A 20330-nucleotide genomic window follows, 5' to 3' on the forward strand; every position below is an offset into this window, starting at 1 on the left:
GCCTCATGGAAGGCCATCTCATCCTTCTTCATTCACCTAACAAAGGTGATTAGAAAAATGTTTCATGTTGGATGTTTTTTTGGAAAGCCTAGCAAAACCAGTGTCACACACACAGAGCAGGCTGTTTGGGGGTAATTTATGGGGCTCTGGGGAAGCCTGCTGTCAATATTGGTTCTTTCATCAATTGACAGGCTCATTTTCCATCATATGTCCACCAAGAAGCAGATTAAACTCGTCTTGGTCAGTTCTCTGCAACCACACAGGCCCATGAAGGGAGGCAGGAGGCAGTGAGGGAAGCCAGAGGGAGGGGCTACGCGTCTCCTGACGCGAGCGAGACACCCCCCTCTGTGTGCTGGCCATGGAGAGGTCCAAACGGACGGTGAAGTTTGTTATCTGTGACGTGGGGTGACAACACCACCCCCATGACGTTGTCAAAACTGAACAAATACTGCACACACACGGGGACACTCCCGGCCCTGTCCCCACAGGGTAGAGCCTCAAGCAACCTCACCCACCCAGGCTCTGAGAGGGTAATGCTGCCCAGCCCCCAGGACACCCGTCCTCCCTGTGCCAAGGGCTCCCCTCCTCGTCCCGCCGGTGCTGCCTGGCCTGTGGGCACGGCTGGGTCAGCTGCATTCTGAGACCTAGGCTAGCACAGCGAATGCGTGGCCTGTGGTTGGTGACACAGACTCAGAGTGAGAGAGGAGTGCTTCAGCCACGGCTTCACAGAAGTTTCTGGAAGCCTTGCTGTGCCCCTGGGGCAGGGAGGGCCAGCCCTCCGCAGACCTGTGGTCTTTGAGGAAAGACCCGGTGAGCACCCTGTCGTGGGCTGAGGCAGCAGCAGGCAGCTCCAGTGACCACTGCCCCCTCCGCCCCTCGCCCCCTGGGGTCCGCTCCATGTCTGCACCACAGCCACCCCTGTGGTGTGAGTCCCCAAGCGCTTTCTACACACAGCGCCACCCACAGTGGCAAGTCATGCTGCCCCTCATCCCGCGGTGCACCTCCTTGGTTCCCACAAGTCCTTCCTGCAACACTCACTTCACCGGCCCCCCCTCTGGGAAACTTCTTCCTCTGGTCCACTCAGACCACGGGTCTCCTCTTCTATCTAAGTTCAGAACCTGCCCTGAATGGACACCGAGGCCTCTGTGCACCTGTCCCCCAGCCAGGCTGGGAGCCAGCCAAGCACCCCGACCCTGCCCAGCCTTCCTCCTTTGCACGCTCCCTCTGCATTCAGCAAGGGGCTTGTGCCAGAGAAGGACGCTCCTGCAAGCAGCACGGAGGCATCGCCAGGTTCTGGAGCCTGACTCTGTGGGTTTCCTCTGAGGCTGCTTGGGAAGTACAAGCACCTGGCCCCTAACATCCTGCAGGCTCACCCACACACGGTCCTTCCAAGGGACGGGCGCACACGTGGGCCGCCATGCCTGCTACGGCTCAGCGTCCCCACCAAGTATCTCAAACGTTTCCGACAGAAAGTGTAAAATTGCTTATTTTATTGAGCTGACTAATTAGAACAAGCCAGACCCTTTTATGAAGACACAGCGGCAAGGGCTCAGCCCAACCTCCCCCACGTCCCTAGAGGAGCCCACGTCTCACAATTGGCAGGTTGTCAACATGTGGGACGCATCTTCAGGAAACTCAGATTTCATTTTCCTCAATAGGTCCATTTTCCATGATTGGAAAAGAGCGAGGCCAATCATTTTAAGTACTTTCCCCGTCTTTCCATGGGAATAGCAGAGAGAACATTTGCTCAAAGCACAGGGCATTTTCTCTTTTTAAACATTAAAAAAAGGAAAGAAGAGAAACAGGAAGATATGAAAAGGCCATGTTTGCTGCTATTTCAGCAAGAACTGCAGTTTTGTTCCTCATCCCGCTGAGAATTAGCGTCCGGAGCTGCGGCTGTGGGAACCGGGGACCCCCAGGCGCCCTGCCCAGGAAAACACTTGCCAGTTCTCGGGGGAGCCCCCCATGCTGATCCAATGAAGGGAGTTGTTGTAATTAGCAAAATAATTAAGACATTAGGGGAGAAGTACACACACATGGCGATGAGTTAGAAGCCGGCTCAAGAAAGGCAGGAGGGCCTGCTGGGCTGAATGCTGGTGAGAAGCACGTGGCAGGTCACGTGCTTCCTGGGGGTGGTGTGGAGGCCGCTGGGAGACTAAGTGGGGGCCGTGTTCTCTCTTTGCTCACCCACCCCAGGCTTCTCCAGAAAGTTCCAAACTAGGTGAGAAGGCGAAAGTTTGGCGGGACCGTGAAGCGAGCCCCTTGGATGACGCTCTGCCGGTGAAGGCAGTGGCAGGTCCTGCCCTGATGTTCGGGCACACGCGGGGTGACGGGCTTGCAGGGGCCCCAAGGCAGGGCCCAGGTTCTAAGCCAAGTGGACCCTCAGCATCTGGGAGAAGACAAAGGTCCTTACCAGAGTCCTGGTGACGTTGCCCCTTGTCCTGAGGGTTCTGACAGCCCCGATGGCCGGGGTCATAGGCACCTCTTGGCGGCTGGCTCTGCTCCAGCCAGGCCCAGGCATGACTGTCCTACGTGTGGACACCGCGACGGGGCCTGGAGACCTCACTCAGCAGTCTCCCTCCTGTGGGCCCGCCCCAGCCTCTCCCTCCCCTCCCCCTCTTTCTTTCCCTCTCCATCCCCTGGACCCTAAGTACCTGCTTCCAGGTGTTGCCCCAGCACCTGGGCCCAGTTAAGGCCCAGTGTTCTGTGAGCTCAGGCCACAGGCTTTGTCCACTCCCCCAGCCCAGTGTCTTGCGGGGCCAACCCTGCCTGGCTCGCACCTGAGCTGCTAACACCTGGCGCACACCTCCACTGGGGAGGGTCGGTGGGGTCTGGACTAAGTCACCAGGGATGTGTGCAGCGGGTCCCCACGGAGTGTGTTGGGGGGAGGAGACAGGTTCACGCATGTCCATTGGATTTCGTTTCGCGAGCGTGTTACTGTGAATGACATTCAGAAAGTACCTGGAGGCACCAAAACAACCCCCATGCCCCGTCCTGGTGTCTCCTGGACCCAGCACCTATTTCTTCTCTCGCTGTGCATCCGTTATTTGTCTCTTTATCGACCATATTTTCTCCCATTCTGCTGACCGGCCGTTCATTAGGCACGTCTGCCAAAGAGGCTCTTGATTTCTGACTCTTCAAATCATTTCCAAATATGTTACTGCTGGAATTCTGAGCAGCCGAAGGGAGGATTGTTTAAGGGAGAGGAGGGGTGGGGGGCCCGATTCCCCTGACTGCCACCCACAGCCCCCAGGTGCCACCAAGTTACGAGCACACCAGCCTCCAGTCTGCTGGTAGCCCCATGCAAGGGCCACTTCTTCCAGTCTGGGGGCCTCCTGGGGCCTGGTGCCCACAGGGGTCAAGTGTGATGGGGGAGGGGAGATGGCACTTGAGGCTCAGGAGCCTTGAGGGACTGACTGTCACTGTGAGGGGCTCTCTGTCCCCACACATCACAGCACGCCTACATGGTCCATGGGGACATGGGGTGACTTCAGGGGAACGTGCCGTGTCCCGTTCGGGTTGCTCGCACAGTGGTCTCGAGTGTCAATCAGAAACAAACTGTTCTCTGTGTTTATACATCACACCCAGGAAATGGCTGGGGCGGAAACACCCTGAGCTGGCTGGCTGTGGCTGCCACTTCGCGGGGACCATCCAGGCCCAGCCACGGCTGACGGATCTCCACGCCAGGCAGTGAGGAAATTGGCAGCTGGCTATAAATAAGCTGACGATAAATAAGGCGGCCTGCTGAATTAAAATGCAAAACATTTCTTCCAGTTCCCTGACAGCCACTGAAAGGGAAAATCACTAGTCTTTCCATGGAAGAAATTAGCATTAATAAGATAAAACCGTATTTGGAAGCACTGACATTTTGATGAATGTGCGGGAGGATTGCAGGGGAGACTTTTGATGGATAATATTTTGGGTTGCCTCAGGTTGCATTTAATTGTTCCTTTGCCGTTCTCAACTTTAGTTAAGTGAAACAGAAAACCACGGTGGTGTTGGTATTTAGCTTTCAGGAGGCAGAAGCGAGGCTTAATGATGAATCCTGCGGGCAGACACGGGGCTGGCCCACGGCTGGTGGGAAGCAGGAAGCCCGAGCTGATGGAGCCGGCGCCCCCGCCCTGCGGAGGGCATGCGGCCTGCGGGCAGCCCTGTCCCCCGATGGCGCTCACACCACTTAGAAGGGAGTCTAATCGATTATCCACAAATGAACACGAAACCCAGGTGATTCTAAATAGTGTGTGTGTATACTCGTATGTGTGTGTATTTAATTTGGATAAAATGATTGTAAATTTATTTTAAAAATACATAAGTATTTTTATTTTAAAAATCTATAAGTAACCAAGAAAACCTTGAAGAATAAAACTGAAGAGGCCCTTGCCTTAGAGACGTAAAGCTGTTGTAATGGAGGGATGGCAGGGGTGGACGGAAGGGACCCGCCTATGATGACGGGGCAGCACTGTCCCTAACCTCCCAGAGTGTCAGGCCCTCCTCCCCCAGCAGGGACGCTTAGAGGGTGGCAGGTGGCACAAGGCTGTGGGGCGGGGTGACGAGGCCCATGAGTAAGATGCTGGCACAGGTTACCAGGCCTGCCCCAGTTTTTCACCTTCCAACACACCGTTTATCATTCCTTATATCTCTGTGCATTTTTAAAAATCATCCCCATTTTTCGAATGAAGAACCTGAGGCTGGGAACAGTTGGAAGGGCCTGTGATAAGGTCCCCTCCCTCCTCCTCTTCACGTCCTGCCGACCGTCCTCCCCAAAAGGGCTTCCCGACTGCACCTCTGCTCAGGTCCCCAGGAGACCCCGCCTGCTCTGTGGGGTTTGCAGACTAAGGCTCAGGCTCAGCTGGACCACAGCACCTGCAGAGTGGAGGTGGGCAGAGGTGGGGCAGGGTGGGGCGAGGCCACGGTGACGATTGCTAAGCTCTGAGTGGCAAGTGCCAGGGCAGTGCAGAGAGCACAGGATGGCATTGAGAGGGCAGCATCTGGAGTGACCAGAGCAGGATGCAACATGACTTGGATGGTCCTCCTGACCATAATCCAGGTTAACTGCTGGGTCAGAGCCCGGGAAGGCCCCCTATCCCGGCTGGAGACGGGCTGCATCTGTTCCATGACCAGGGCGGCCACGGGGTCGGTGGCACAGCCTGCACGCTGCTGCCCGGCACGTGGTCCTGTGGCCCCAGCTCATTTGGAAGAGTGACAGTGCCAGTGTGCAGGTGGCATGCAGGGTGCTCGGTTCCCAGGGAACCCACGCAGCGTCTGCACTCCCTGTTTTCAGCTTGTTTTCACTCTGCAAACACAGACCCACGTCCTATGCATGCTGAGAGGATGCAGCAGCTGGTCAGTTTGCTTCAGGGCTGGGCGCAGCTGGCTGAGACACGCCACCATCTGACCCTGCGACGCTGTGCCAGGACACACGCCACAGCTGACCTGAGGGGCCTGAGCAGAGTGGGGTGGACGTTCTCAGAAGACAGCTTCCCTGATGTTTTCTGTGGCCACTGTTCCTGCTCCACGAAGCGATTGTTAAGAAGGGAGTTATGGGCGTTCGAGGAGGTGATGGATGTAAAGCAAGAACAAATTCTCGGGAAATGTTATTTTATCATCACCGTCATCGTCACCATCACCATCATAATTACCATCACCATCACCAGTCCCATCATCACTGATGCCTTATATGTGCGAAGCCAAGGGTCTCACCGTGGTTAATCCCATGATCAGAATTCGGTCACAGATGTGGGTCCCCCAGCCTGGCCCACACCCCTCCTCCTGTCCCTCGTGTGGACAGACTTGCTCTGTGCTCACATCTCTGAAGATTTGCCCCATGAAAAGGGCCTTCATGGCCCAGACTCATCAGAGCCCCAGGCAGCAGTGTGTGGCCCCAGGCCCCTAAGGACCGGCTCTGCCGCGTCATCCAGACAGTCCCCAGATTAGCGTCGACGCAGAGAGGAGCACAGGTGAGGGGGAGCCTCGGATGTGGGCCCTCAAGCTAGCACATCCTCACTGTACCTTCTGGGATATTTAGACATTTCTTTTAAAAATAGTGAAAATCTGTTAACTTGGTGACAAACAACTTTGTTTTCCATTCGTAGAAGTAATGTCTTTAAGAGAAGTCACAACAGGACCACAGTGTCTTGCAAACCTGGACCCACAGATGACACTGCTACCATCTGGCCTGTTTGCTTCCAGCATTTGCCCACGTATTACACTTTCCCTTCATTCCTTCGTTCACTCTTCAGAGTCCGGGCACCTGCTGTGTGTTGCACCATCCTGCACCCGTGGTGGCCGCGAGGACGCGTCGAGCTGACCTCTGTCCTTTGGGAGCTTCTCAGACCCTGAGGTGACGGTCAGAGTCCCCAGTGAATCAGCTGCATAGTAGGCATTAGCGAGGGTGTACAAAGCACAGGGCGAGGGGCACCCACAGGCCACCAGGGAGGCAGGGAGCGAGTGCCGTGGCCGGCGTCTGGCCAGGTGGGAGGGACACTGAAGCCAGCAGCGGAGGGTTGGAGGGTCCACAGCTGCGTTGTGTCTCCACAGCCAGGCACCTTGGGTTGGCCTGTCCTTACCCACCAGCCGCTGTTCGTGACCAGAGTCTCACCTCCCTGATGGCGAGCTCCCTAGAGGAAGGTCCCCATTGTCCCCAGGTCCGACCCCGTGTGCCCTTGGGGAAGAGCTTACTGAGTGAAGGTGGCAGAGATGCTCTTGGCCTCCCAGCTCTGAGGCTGAGCCTGGCGCCCATTCCCCATCCCTCCAGTGGCTACCAGGCTGAACGCAACACCGGGCGTCCCCTCTCCCGCTGCCATCACCTTCCAGTCCCTGGGTTTTCTCTCTCCTTCCCCTCCCAGGGTCACAGGGGGAGGGGTTACATGTCGCCAGGGCTGGACCCTGGTCCTGAGCCCCTCACTGGCCTCCCTCTCCTCCCAGACCACATCATGGCTCCTTTCACCTGTTACAGCTGAGGACACACCCACACACCAGTGAGCTCTGTGGTGCTGAACAGGTAATGCATGTGTTTCTGTGGCCCCCAACCCAGCCCATGTCACATGTGCTCAGTGGGGGCCTTTCAGATTCACAGATGTACCAGGTGGCCCCGCGCTGGGCCCAAGCCCACCGTGCACGATGAGGTCACTGAGCCCCGGGCACCGAGGGCATTGTGGGCTTCAGAGGGCACCCCCCCCCGGTGGTGATCACCCCATTAGTGGGGTCTCCGTCTCCCTTCACCTCTGCTCTCTGGGCCGTGGTCCCCCACCCTTTGGGTCCCAGGGACCTTCTTGCACCAGAAACTCTGAGGAGGAGAAAAAGGGTGTGGAGAGAAAGGGATGGTAAAAGGCAGAGTGGCCGGAAGGGGGACTGAACAGGAAGGGAGGCAAGATGCCTGCAGAAGGGCCGGACAGCAGGGGACACTCAGAGTCCCTGCAAGGACAGAGGACAGGACAGCAGGGGCTGGGGCCCTCCTGGGCCTCGGACGCCCCCATGATGACCGGTGGGCTGGGGTCTCCCGGGCCACACACACCGAGTCCCCGCTCACCCTGTGCCTCCCAGAAGACCCTGTCCAGCTGTGTGACAGCAGCGTCTGCAGCCACACTGAGGTCTCCGTGGCCTCTGCATGGGGCTGAGTCCCCACTCCCAGGCAGGGCCCAGCCTTGCAGCCAAACCATCCTTATCAGATGCTGGGAGGCCAGGGGGTGACGCGTGTGAGTGTCTCAGTGCCTCTTAATTTTACAGCCTCTTGTGGAAGTCGCCTCTGATCTCCTGGCCGGCGTGTGACTCCGGGCAAACAGCTGTGCTCGGGTTAATGGACTCCGATGGTTTGCTCTGAAACCTTTGATGTTGACCCTTCCCTGTGAACGAGTGTCAAAGAAAGACTTTAATAACTTGCTCTGTAACTTAGAAGCGTTCGAGATCACACCATTAATCCCTGTTTTCCATAGTTGGCAGAAAGCTCTAAGTACCTCGAATACTTTCTGAATCTGACAGTTTTAATTATTTCCCTGCACCACTATTGATCCGGCAACTCAGCCCAGGACTTTGAAGGAAGGCCTTTGTCGATACCCATTGCCAATACCAGAGCCAATCACTCCTGGGCCAAGGGTGGGGTCTGCGGGCTGGGGCAGGGGGGCTGCAGGAGCCGTGGCTGTGACAGCAGCTGCGTCCTGTGTCGGCCTCTGTGGGCAGCTCTCCCGGGGCCTTCCACGTGCGGGTGAGGGCTTTTCTTCTGAGACCCACGCTGCTGATGTGAGCACGGGGCTGGAGGGGACTAGTGAAGAGAGAAATCCTCACACCCTCGCACAGTCCCCTCCCCTGAGATAAACAGGCATTAACACGTTGCTATGCGCCCCCTTCCCCCCACATACGTGTACGTATACAGCTGAAAACCAGAACACGCCTGGAGGGCTGGACCCATCCATCGGACCATAAATGAGATCACCCGCTTTTATTTTTGTGCTGCTCACGTTTTTCCCTTTCCTGTTGTATTTTAGGACCTGTCCATCAGCACACAGACCCGGCCCTGTAAGGGTGATGCTGCAGGGTGCCCTCGCCCACAGCTACACCTTCAATAATGAACACTGTCCCTCCTGAGGGACACTGAGTGTGTCTCCTGGTTTTAGTAGTGAACTTGCTGCTGCAGAGACGTTTGGGGGAGGTGTCTTTGCACATGGTGTGAGGATTCCCCAGCAGTGGCACCTGGAGAGAAGAGAATGCCCTCCAGAAACACTCGCCCTGTGACACGCTGGGGCAGCTCGCAGGGGCATGACCTCCCCAGACCTCACCTGCCCTGAGTGAGGCGGGCTGCGTCCTGCGGTTGTGAGTCAGACACACCCGCTCCCTTCTCAGCTTCCCTTCCCAGGTGGAGATGGCCTCTGTTTGTTCCCCATTTAATTTTTCTCCTGTGACTCTTGCTTGTTTCCCTACTATTGCCTTTTTCTTTATCTTTCTGGGTGACCTCTAACCCACTGTGAACGTCACTCATTGATTTTACATATACAGCGAATTTTTTATATTATTTCTACTCATTGCTTATGATGTCATTTCTACCGGGTATTTTAATTTTCATGTTGACAAATCTGTCTTTTTTCACTCAAATCCGAGTTCTACATGTTACTCAGAAGGGAATTTTTTGTTGTTGTTATTCATTGATTGTGGTCTTTATTTGTCCCCGATAGGCTGTGATGGTCTCAAAACATTTCATGGAAACTGTGACCTCAGGGCCACTTGGCATGAGACCTCCATCCCACACCGAATTCTCGTGTGTGCGTGGGCTTCCTGTGTTGTATTATTCTCTCTTCTACCAACAGGCCTATTTTTACTCCGGCACCACAGTGTTGTCTCTTGAGTTCAGTATTGCACAGTTTTCCTTGATATCTGGTTGGAAGCCTGTCTGCATTGTTCTTTATCTGTATTTTCATGCTTAGACTTGCCAATTTTCTATTTCATATATAGTTAAGATTAAATTTCACCAGGCATAAAATTGGGATTTTGATGAAAATTGCCTTAAATTTACACAGTAATTTGGGAAGAATTTGTATCCTTACAGTAATAAGTCTCCCCCATGAAAGCACACTGTATCTCCCCATTCAGACGGGTCTTCTTTATGTCTTTTCAGTAATGTTTATAACGTCCTTAAATACAAACTTTGTATTTCAAATATTTTTCTGGATAGTCTGAGTTTTCCATCGCTAATAAGAATGTGGTAGACATATATTTTCCACTCAGTCATTGTAGGCCTGGAATAAAGCTCTCGGTTGGGGCATTTTGGTCTGATACCTAGCCACCTTCTGTATCTTGAAATCGTTCTAGTAATTTCCACTTCATTCTGTCGGATTTTCCAGATACTCCCGTCCCATTGGTTCATAATGACATACTTGTGAAAAGCATCTTCCTTCAAAATGCCTGCAGCTCTTTTGTCCTGTGTGATTGCAGTGAAGACTCTGTCTCCTCGTGTGACTCCAGACTCTTGTTTCTTGTTCATTAATCCCACAGTTTCCTCAGGAGCCTCTATTGTACGCTAACCCATGCTCCAGGTCCTGGCGGTACCGAGCGGCTAAGTCCCTCCCTGCTTAGAATCTGGGGGCCAAAGAGCCAAAGGAGAGGAACAAAGGAGGTACATTTCCTTATTAACCTGCTAAAACTTGTTAAAATTAGATGGGCATATAATCCGTGGAATGCTTTTGGTGTTTATCGAGATGCTAACGTGTTTTATTTTCTCTAATTAATTAATGCACATGAATAAATCCTAAAGTTGAAAAATGCTTGTGTTTCTCATCTAAAGCCTTTTGAGTTGTGATGTATTATTTTTTAGTACCTTGTTGGAGCAGCTTTCCATCTCCTTTGGAAGTTCTAGAGGGTTTTGCCTGTTAAATGTGAGGTTTCGTGGAACATACCTACTTACCATCTGCACCTCATGCCTGTGAAACATTGCCCATTGATGGTTTTGTACGTCTTTTTGAAAATTTACCCTCTTAGAGTTACTTTCACTTTTTTCAAATAGTTTTTCTCATTTACATTTCCCTAAGTATTGTATATTTCATTTAGCATTTAAAATTTACCATTCCATAGTTGTATTATTTTCTTAAAATTATTATGTCTCTCTTTTAGATTTACCATGTTTATTTTATTAGAATTTCAAGGAAGGAGCTCTTGATTTTGCTGATCAAGTCTACCTGTTAATTTATTTGTTCAGCTTTATTGATTTTTAATTCATTTTTGTTTTTTCAGCTTCTTTGAGATACAATGGACATATAATAACAATTGACATTCAAATCGCTCAGTTTGAGGCATTTTGACATATGCATAGACCTGTGAGACCGTCACCATGATCCCAAAGGCAGTCACGTCTGCACCACCAGCACCACCACCCCCAGTATCCATCCTATTTCTTCTCCTCTGAGACGCCAAGTTTTTTGTTTTGTTTTGTTTTGGTCTTTTCACACTATCCTACAAGTCCCCAAACTGCTTATATTTTTCAAAACTTTCCCCCCCTTTCTGTTGTTGCAATAATTTCCATTAGTCTATTTCAAGTCAATTTCTCTTTCTCCTGTCACCTCCATTTCGGTGTGGAGCCCACACACTGAGTACTTTATTTTTGCTACTGAAGATTTCAGTTCTAAAATGTATATTGGATTCTTCTTTATAGCTTCTGTTTCTTGGCTGGTACTCTGTTTCCATTTGTTTCAAGAGTGTTCGCCCTTACTCCTTAGCTCACGATGAAAATAGTTGCTCCCAAGTCCTTGTCGGTTAATCCAGATAGCTGTGTCTTCTTGGGTGTAGCTTCTGTTCGTTGTTCTTTACCCTTGTTAGCTGGACATTTTCTCTGGTGCTTGGTATGCTGAGTGATCTCCGGTTGTGTTCTGGGCATAGTCAACACTGTTCTGTGAGTCTTTTACAGCCCAAGGTGGATGCTGACTTCTGTGTGTTCGGCTCGTAAAGGAAATCCAGATCACGTCAGGCTTCAGGTTCCAACCTGCCGTCTGAGCTCTGTGGTTCTGACATCAGTCCAGTGACATTCACATCAGCCCATGTGTCACCCACCCCATGGGCACCCCAAGACCCGGGCAGTGGTTCGCCTCATAGCTCAGCTCTCACAGTCTTAGCTGGCTTTCCAGAGTCAGATCCACACATGCACAGCTCGGAAGCGAGTCCGGGGTTTATACACCACTTTGGGGACTCACTTTAAAGTCCCTTCTCGTCACCATGTCTGCAACACATTCCAGGCCGTAGACTTCCATTCCTAGGCTGGGCCAGAAAGCCGTGGCTTGTTTCCTGGTCCCACCATCCATGTGCTGTGACCACCCCTTCATCGGGGCCCAGGTGTCAGGAGGACAGGAAGAGGAACAAACAATGGGGATCACCAAACAACTTTGGGGTCTTAGCTCCTCTATCAGAGAGAAAGGCTGCCCCCCGTCCCCCTTCAGAGTTGCAGGTGCCCACTGGTGGTCCTGCTGTCATTGTGCTGCCACTGTCACTTCTGTCTGAGATGTGGGGCTGGGAAAAACAATCGGGCTTTTCTCCCCCTCTGTCTGATCCTCACAAAACCCACCCCACTCCTCTTACTGAAAGCAGCAGCCTGTCTTGGGGGGTCTTTCTCTCTGTACTCAGGGTGCCTCTCCAGGTTTTGTGCCTCCTTTGCTTCAGGCTGGGGATACTGGCAGGGAGAGGTGGGACTCACAGGTGGTTTGGTAAAACTCGGGTCTTTCTCACCAATCCATTGCTACCATCCCCTTCTCAGTCCCCAGGTAGCAGCTCTGGGCACTCCTTCCAGGCTCAGGTGCTTTCAGGGTGACAAGGTGCAGTGAGCTTCTGCTAGGGGCCAGGAACCCTGCCCGGGCAGGTGCAACTGGGTTCCCTTTCTGTCCTTATGAGAATGATTGAGCATCTTTCCCCGTGATTAATGGTGATTTGCATTTATTTCCTGTGTTCGTAGCACCAGTTCATTATTCTAACTGAATTTGGTCTCTCCCTTTTTTTTTCTTCATTATTTCAAAAGGCTCTGTCTACATTAAGGATAATTACTGTCTATCTGTGATAAGCCATGTAGTTTTCCCAGTTTGCTATGCTTCCTTGTACTTTGCTTGTTGTGTTTGTGCCGGGCAAAGGTGTCTTTATCTTTTATATAATCGAGGTAAATCCTCCATGTGATAACCGAGCTCATTTCTTCTAGTACCTGTTGGTTGGTTTTTTACAGTTTTCAACAGTTTGGAATTCATCCTCATTATATAGTGTGAGAAATGGATCCAACTTTGCCGTTGCCTGTGAATACCCAGTTACTCTATAGGGCTCATAAAAGTCTGTGTTTCTTCTGCTGCCCAAGGTGCTGTCTTTACTGCATATTAAATTTTCATGTGTAATTGTGTCTATTTCTGGGCTTTCCAGTCTCTTTCTATTCATGCACTGACACCTTCTTTTTATAACCATAGAGGACTCGTGCTGTGTTTTACTATTTGACAGATTAGCCCTCTACCTACTGCATTTTATTTTAGGGTTTTCTTGGCTAGTTTTGTTTTTGTTTTTTTCCTGATAAACTTTGTAAGCGACTCCTTTACCTCTAAAACAAAAACAAAAACAGATGGAATTGGATGGGAACTTAAAAAAAGTGACGTGTATGTAATGGAGATTTTCTATCCCAAGCGTGACCTTTCCCTTTTTTCCAGTTTACTTCTATGGGATTGCTTTATAGCATCCTCAGCGTGGTCAGTAAATGGAGCAGTCTCACTTACAGGCTCGTCCCTGGAGCGACAGGACAGGACAACGTAAACGCTGCTGGGGGACTTCTTGGTTTTATCAGAGAAGTGGCGTCAACCGTGGACTTTGGTGTTTGCCATGCAGTCTTTCCTGTGACTCTCCAGTGTGTCACCCACCAGCTGTGGCATTTGGGTACGTTCCTGAGCCTCTCGTGCCTCACGACCCACGTCTGTGGAGTGGGAATAAGCTTCCTCGTTCCACCCTCAGCACTTTTTCTCTCGCACTTGTCGTAGTCGTGTCCCCGTCCTAAGTCTTTTAAAGTCATGTTTTCACAGGTAGATACTTTTGGGGAAGAACACACTCAAGAGTTGGTGTTCTGATCCCTCGCCGCATACAATGTGTTCTATTCCGGGCTGAAAGTTGAAAATAATAGATGGCATTCTTATGTCGGCATTTGGTATTCTATTATTTTGAACCTTATTTCTGAAAGACAAAGTACATGTATTTACGTAATTGGATTCTTATCTGAAGGAAAAGGAACCTGCTAAAACTTGAGCGGTTTATTTGCCATTAATAAACACTTTCCTTTTGCCAGTATTTCAAGTAATGGCTTCCCCCAAAATATGGCCAAGAAAGATATTGCAGTGCATCCCCCTGCCATTTTTATTTTCTTCGTTTGTTCCCAGGTGGTATTCTTACACTCTTATGTGTAGGAAAAGAAAAGTAAAAATGAATTCTAGGTTTTATTTACAATACTATTAAAATGCTTTCATTAAGTATAACTTAACGGAAAACCTTTTATGTTTTCATTAAACTAATATTTATCAAGAGCCCACTTTGCACATATTTCCATTACATGCCAGGGGTGGCGAGTTACCCAAAAACTGTAGAATACTCCCGCTGGGGTCTACACGCTTGCGTTCCGGAGGCTAAGACAGCTGTGCCATAACCATGCAGCCAGGCTGCTTGTCTGTCCATCATCTCCAATCATCCATTGCCTTAGCCCTTCACCGTGTCATGTGCTGTCCACACAACATTTGCACCTGTCTGGATTCATCAGCCGTGGGTAGGACAGTCACTTCTGCTGGCACATACAGCAGACCCACAGGCAGGAAATGAGCATGTCCCACAGAGGGTCCGGTGGGGCGTGGGTGAAAAGGCCTCCAGAGAAGGGGACGCACGGAGGGGAAGTTGTGCCACGTGGAAAGCAGGGCACCGTGGGCTCCTGACCCCCAAAGCTGTGACACATGCAGACACTGGAGAAACCCCTCATGAGCTCAGTCTAGTGTGTCTCGTGAGGGCCAAAATTAACTCTCCTTCCTCCTTTCTAGGTTCTTCTGGCTGGGCTAGGAATCAGATTAGTAATTAGGAGACAGAGTAACAGGAGAAAATGTCAAACTTATCACGGATGTACATGTGGGGGGCCGTAAGCATATGAGACCCTGGACGCTTTGGCAGCTGAGGTTTACATGCCGTTCTGGGCAAAGGAGAGGGAGGCGGGGGCTGGGATTGCGAAGGGAAAGCAGATCATTCACAGGTAGACGAGACCGAGCAAACGTGTGGTCAACAGGTCCTTGTTGGGACACCCAGAAATGGGGGACACGAGGGGTGTCCAGCCCTGGGCTCTGCTAGATCCCTCCTGTCGGCCATTTAGTTCATGCTGTGATGCTAAGGGGATGCCCCCTTCTGTGAGCAGGTGTTTCTACCTGGATTCCTTTAGGCAGGTGGGGGGTGGAGGGTGGTTAAAGTTCTTCCTGTGTCTTAAAATCCATATCCCGAAAGGCATATTTTAGGGTGGCAAACTTTGATCCCCTCAGCTCCTGCAAGTGGGGGAGTGGGGCCCAGGACCAGGTGAGTCTGTGGGTGTGAAGTTACTGAAGAGCCAAATCGCCAAGCAGAGAGCAGCTCCGTTGTTGAGACCAAGGGGAAGCAGACCGGCCCCTGGCCAGCCTCTCAGGCCGACACCACCACAGACATTGCAGAGGCCACCGTGTCCCAGCCCACGTGCTTCCCACTGGGAACGCTGAGGGGCAGGACTCCCACACCACATGGACTTGATTCCTGAGGGCCGGTGGCCACCCTGTGGGGTGTCCAGGCTGCTGGGGTCCCGCGGAGGCAGGACAGCAGGCTGACCTCGGTCACCTGCTTCACTCCTCCAGGCCTCAGTGTCAGGCAGACAAGGCCCCCAGAGCTCTTCATGAAGGCTTTTCACACCATTGTGTAAATGTTCATGTGTGTACACACACGGAGAGGGAAGGGCTCCTTTAAATAAGGTGCTTCAAGGACATTTCACCAAAATACTGGCAGATGCGTTTGTGTCTGAGTGTGGAGGCAGCTTCTCGCAGCCTGGAGGGCAAGGTGGGCTCTGGGCGAACAGGCACTGTGGTCCGGACAGCTGGGCTTGCGCCCCAGCTGCTTCCCTTCCCTGGACGTGAGCAGGCTGCAGCCCCAGTGCCCCACCTGTGGACGCGGCCAGTGACAGCACAGGCCCTGGGCTGTGGTGAAAAGTAATCGACACAAGGAAAGCAGGGCCTGAGAGTCACAGGTCCTGACAGCTGCAGCGCCTGCTCTGCTCAAAGCTGTCTGATCGGCCCGCATTGCCCCCTTTGATCCCACCAGGGAAAGCTGGTGCTCGAGATTCAAGGAAACTGGGAGGGTGTGTGTGCGCGTTCACGTGTGTGCACTCGTGCATGCGTGTGTGGGTGGGAGGGCAGCTTTCTCATGGACGTCCTTGAACTGGTGAGACATGGTGATTGGAGAGTCGGCTCTCCCCCGCCTGGGAGCCCAGCTGGTGGGAGAGCCTGTGTGCCGCTCGGCCCGTCTGCACTGGCTCAGTCTCCCTGCGGGTCTGGCACAGATCTGACATGGCCTTCTCAGGCCCTTTACCTGTTGGCAAAACTCAGAAATGTCACTTCTCTTTGTCAGAAAATGGAAATCAGGTCAGAAGGAACTCTCCGGCCTGTGGCATCTCTGGGGGGATGAGCCAGCCGCATCCTTAATGGGCATAATGGAATGTGGAATGCGCTGGAACACATGGGAAGAAATGAGGGTCACTCGCTGAGTGCAGCTAATTCTCCTGTCCCCAGGCCACGCTCGCAGCAGCAGTGACAGCAGATCTGCTCAACAGGCAGGAAACCAAAGGATTTAGAACTGCCCAGCTCTGCACGGCACAACGTCAGCAGGTCAGACCGCTGTGTCCACCCCGGAGCATTTGTGCACGTGTGTGTGTGTGTAAGCACACATGTGTACGTAAGTGTGGGTGGGTGTGCGTGAGTGTGTGCACATATGTGTGTGACTGTGCACGTGCGTGAGTGTCTGTGTGTGTATGTGTATGTGTGTGTGAGAGAGAGAGAGAGAGAGGGAGAGAGAGCACTGCTGTTCCCTTTGCCTTTCTAAGACTCGGTCCCTGGCCTGTGAACCAGTGCCAGCTGACCCGCTGTAGTTGAAGTGGCCCTGGCAGACCGGCTTACAGGGGACATAGGGTTTAACATCACGTGTGGTCGCCCCCAGCAAGGTGTGTGAGCGCTTGACCACGAGGCCCCAGGTGGTTTGCAACGTACCTGCTTAAGTCGTCCTTGTTTTGAGCAACTTTCCAGATCCTGCTCCTTCTCGTCCTTGGAAAAGGCTTGAGGGATGCCAGCTGGGTTCCCTCACTGCCCTGGAACAGGGACAGGCTCCTGAGACAGGGACCTGGAACCGTATGTGTCACAGTTCCCCACTGTGCCCAAGGGGAGGCCTCAGGATGGCTCATGCTGGAAGGAAACCGGTTCAGGACACTCCCAGGAGAAGAGTCACGCTGGAGGGTGTCACCTGCCTGTCTACCCTGTGGGTCACGTAGGAAAAAACTAAGAAAGAGTAAATTCTGCACTGAGGGTCCGACATCAGCATCAGAGGCTTTGCATAGCTCACAACCTTGTTTTCAAAGAATTATGTCAAGAGAGGCTCTGATTTACTGTCCAGGAACCCAGAGCTGCCCCTGCTCTGCCTGTGGAACATTTACGTGGCTTCCTGTCCCCCCGCACCCCACCCGAAGCCCCTGTCCTGGATTGCTGCAGTTGCATTATGCCCCCTGCGGGCGGAATGTCTTGTCTGTGCTGAAATCTTATTGCTCTTTCCTGACCAGTGTGGTCTGCAGGTCTGAGAGCTCCTGGCCAGCATGGGGGCAGGGCACAGCCAAACGGGGAGGGGGCCAGCGCCTGTGTGTGGAGTACACATGGCGTCCCCAGGAAGCTGCATGGGGGGGGGTCAGAACCCCCACCCCCACCCCACCCCCAGCACTGAGACCCATGTCTTACAGACAGGTTAGCTCTCCGTGGGGGTCACATGGCTGACTTTCAGCCTCTCCCCCATGCACATCCTGCTCTCACTGCCCAGGGCTGGGGAGGCTGGGGGTTTGTTCACCAGCACCTGGAGATGTGGGTGGGCCCTACTGGGCCCCACCTTGCCCCGCCAACCACCCTGGCCCCACCCACCCCCCTGGCCCCACCCTGAGATTGGGCAGCTTCTCCCAGGCTCCGGAATGACCCATCCTGGGTGGAAGATTTCCCCAGGCGTGTGTGGTAGGGCGGCGATGGTGGTCGAGGTTAGATATTATCTGGGAGGTTTCTTAGGGTCTTCCTTCATCTCACTTCAGACCCCTAAAATCAGGCCTGGGGTACGGCTTCTCCTGGGGTGGGGTCTGTCAGGGGCGACCCAAACCTGTCAGCCTGGAGGTGCCTGGGGAAAGGGGGAGGCTGCTACTGGCATTTGTCACTTTTGTCACCAGGATCCAGGGACTTTCTGTACATGGAGAAGCTCCACAGGGCTTGTCACAGATGGGACAAGTGTGGGTCCCCTTCAATGTGGGCACCGACTCTGGGAGGTCATGTGCTGGGGTCTCGTAAGGGCAGATGTGGGCCCTGGCCACCCCAGGACCAAATACAGCGCCCCAGGTCTGTAGATGACTGTCCTCTGCCCCAGGTGGGGACCTGGGCCGAGGGTCCAAAGGTGGGCAGCCACGATGTCTTCCCCACAGACCGGTAGCTGGGACCCTTGAGCCCAGAGGCGGCCCCACGGCCACTGCACTGTGGTTGTCTGGTCCCCTTCTGCTTTATGGTGACGCTTCTGCTCCTTCTCAGGGTTTCCCAGAGTATGTGACACACAGGGCTTCAGGGAGCTGGCCGTCTGCTCTAGCTGGGGCTCACTCTGTCCCAGTGGGGCTGCCCACAGGTGGCACTAAGTGCTACTCTCACCGAGCAGAAGTTTTCAGAAAAGCGCTTTGCTATTTAAACCCAGGCCCATCGGCCAGACACACTGCACGGACATGAATGTGGGTGTGTCCGTGTAGACTTATGATGTGTACATAGAGACACAAACACACATGCACTTCCGGACGCTGGAGAGTCAGCATGTCAGGAACGAAAGCCACAGGGGCCAGTTGTCCCGGGTGCAGGCAGGTGCTAAGGGAGGAATGAGACAGGACACACAGGCTTGCTCTGGTCGGATATGTCATAACGCACTGTCCAGGGCTGGCTGGCCAGGGACGCCTGGAGCCCAGACACAGGGCAGGGAGGTGAGGGGACGGTCCAGGTCGGGACGGGAGGAGGAACCCCCAGACCAGCCTCTGCCGGATTGGCTCTTGTGGTTATTGCCAGAGTTAAAACCTGCACATTTGACTTCCTTCCATGCTTGTCTCCCTAGAGTCCCCCAGAAGCTGAGTGATCCTGGGAAATGTGAGCCAAGGGACATCTCCTTGCTCCTCCCCGGGTCAGCCTTACAAGGCACCCGCCCGTCTCACTCCAGCCGTCTCCCCTCCCCGGGCTCTGGGTACCCTGGGTCCCGGAGTTACCTCAGGACCTTTGTACGGCTGCTCTCTCTGCCTGTGTCTTCTGTCCAGTGACTTAGGCGTCCACTCCCTCCTCCCTACACGGGAATGTTACTCTGTGAGAAGCCCCTGGACACCTGGTCCAAAATTGAGCCCCTCCGCCCTGCCTTCCTCTTTTCCTGCTTTGTTTCTCTTAGCTGTGACCACCGTCTAAAGCGCTGCCTACTTTATGGTCTGTTTTGTCTCTGGCTGCTCCCCTGTTAAATGTAAGTCTCCTCAGGGCAGTGGCTTTGTTCACGGCTAGTTCCCCAGTAAGGGCTGGCACCCAGCAGGGATTCTGGTGTGAGATGAAGGACGGAGGAGGGGGAGAGGGAAGGAAAGAGGCCAGCGGAGGGCAGGTGGGAGGCCCACACCCCACTCAGGCCCCACACTGACTGCTGACAGCGCTGTCTGTGCTGCCAAACGCCCCTGGCTTCCGTGTGGACGGTGGGGTGGCCCTGCCCGCCCAGACCAGCCCCGCCCAGGAGCCAGAGACCTGAGTTCGCCCCAGTGCTGCTGTCGGCCAGCGTCTGGAGGGGGTGGGCCGGGGGACGTTCCCCAGGCACAAAACATAACTTTGTAAACCAAATCTTCTTAAAGAGCAGACAGCATTTAAAACCAATTTGAAGTCGAGGAATGTTCACACACGCACACCCCACGCATTTTAGCGGCCCCAACACTGTACCTTCCAAATCGTTTTATCCTGGTTTGAGCAGCTTCGCTCCATGGAAATGGCTTAATCGGATTCCTCTGTTCCTCGCAGGCGGGCGGCTTGGGGTGGTGTGTTTATTTTCCAGACTTGCTAGACTATATGGAAACAGACGGCTGTACCTGAGCCAATGTGCTGTCTGCACTGGGGGCAAGCACAGAACAGAGTGTACTATTTTGAGGGTGCCTGGCCAAGCTCCTCCTGTCCCCGTCCCAAGTGCCAAATCTCTGTGCATGCAGTGAATTCTATAGTTAGCGGCTGCCTCTCTCCTGTTCCGCTGCTATTTCAGACATGGTTCCTTTGGGGAGAAAGATGCGTGAGAATGCTCTGGGCGGACGATGTGCCTCAGATGCCTGGCTCCATGTGGGGTATTTTCCACGTGGGGCTGATTGCTGGGACGCGTGACAGCGACAATAAGAGCTTTCATTTCGGGGGACCCGGAGTGAACGTGGCAAGTCGAACACTTGCAAGAATCTTGACAAGTAACTTAAAAACAAAGAACAGAGGTCAAAGCTGAGATTTCAGAGAAGTTTGGTGAATGGCGTCGTGCAGGCAACTGCCGGCAGTGATGAGGCAGAAAAGGGTCAATAACCGTGAACC

At 53.2% G+C, this 20330-nt stretch overlaps 1 long non-coding RNA gene across 6 annotated transcripts; it reads right to left on the reverse strand.

Annotated features, from left to right (window-relative positions):
* Positions 1 to 13909: 13909 nt before the first annotated feature.
* On the reverse strand, positions 13910 to 19972 carry LOC109434896 (uncharacterized). 6 transcript variants are annotated; one of them, XR_012494202.1, is made up of 3 exons: positions 19707 to 19972; positions 19007 to 19080; positions 13910 to 16869 (listed from the first exon to the last, which is right to left on the reverse strand). It is a non-coding gene; the product is annotated as an uncharacterized LOC109434896 (long non-coding RNA). The 6 variants fall into 6 exon arrangements; XR_012494201.1 differs by having other exon boundaries at positions 13910 to 16837; positions 19707 to 19969; XR_002135891.2 differs by lacking the exon at positions 19007 to 19080 and having other exon boundaries at positions 13910 to 16065; positions 16740 to 16837; positions 19707 to 19950.
* Between the last annotated feature and the right edge of the window lie 358 nt (positions 19973 to 20330).

This window comes from Rhinolophus sinicus, linkage group LG02 (genome assembly GCF_036562045.2).
Source record: "Rhinolophus sinicus isolate RSC01 linkage group LG02, ASM3656204v1, whole genome shotgun sequence".
Taxonomy (NCBI): Eukaryota; Metazoa; Chordata; class Mammalia; order Chiroptera; family Rhinolophidae; genus Rhinolophus; species Rhinolophus sinicus.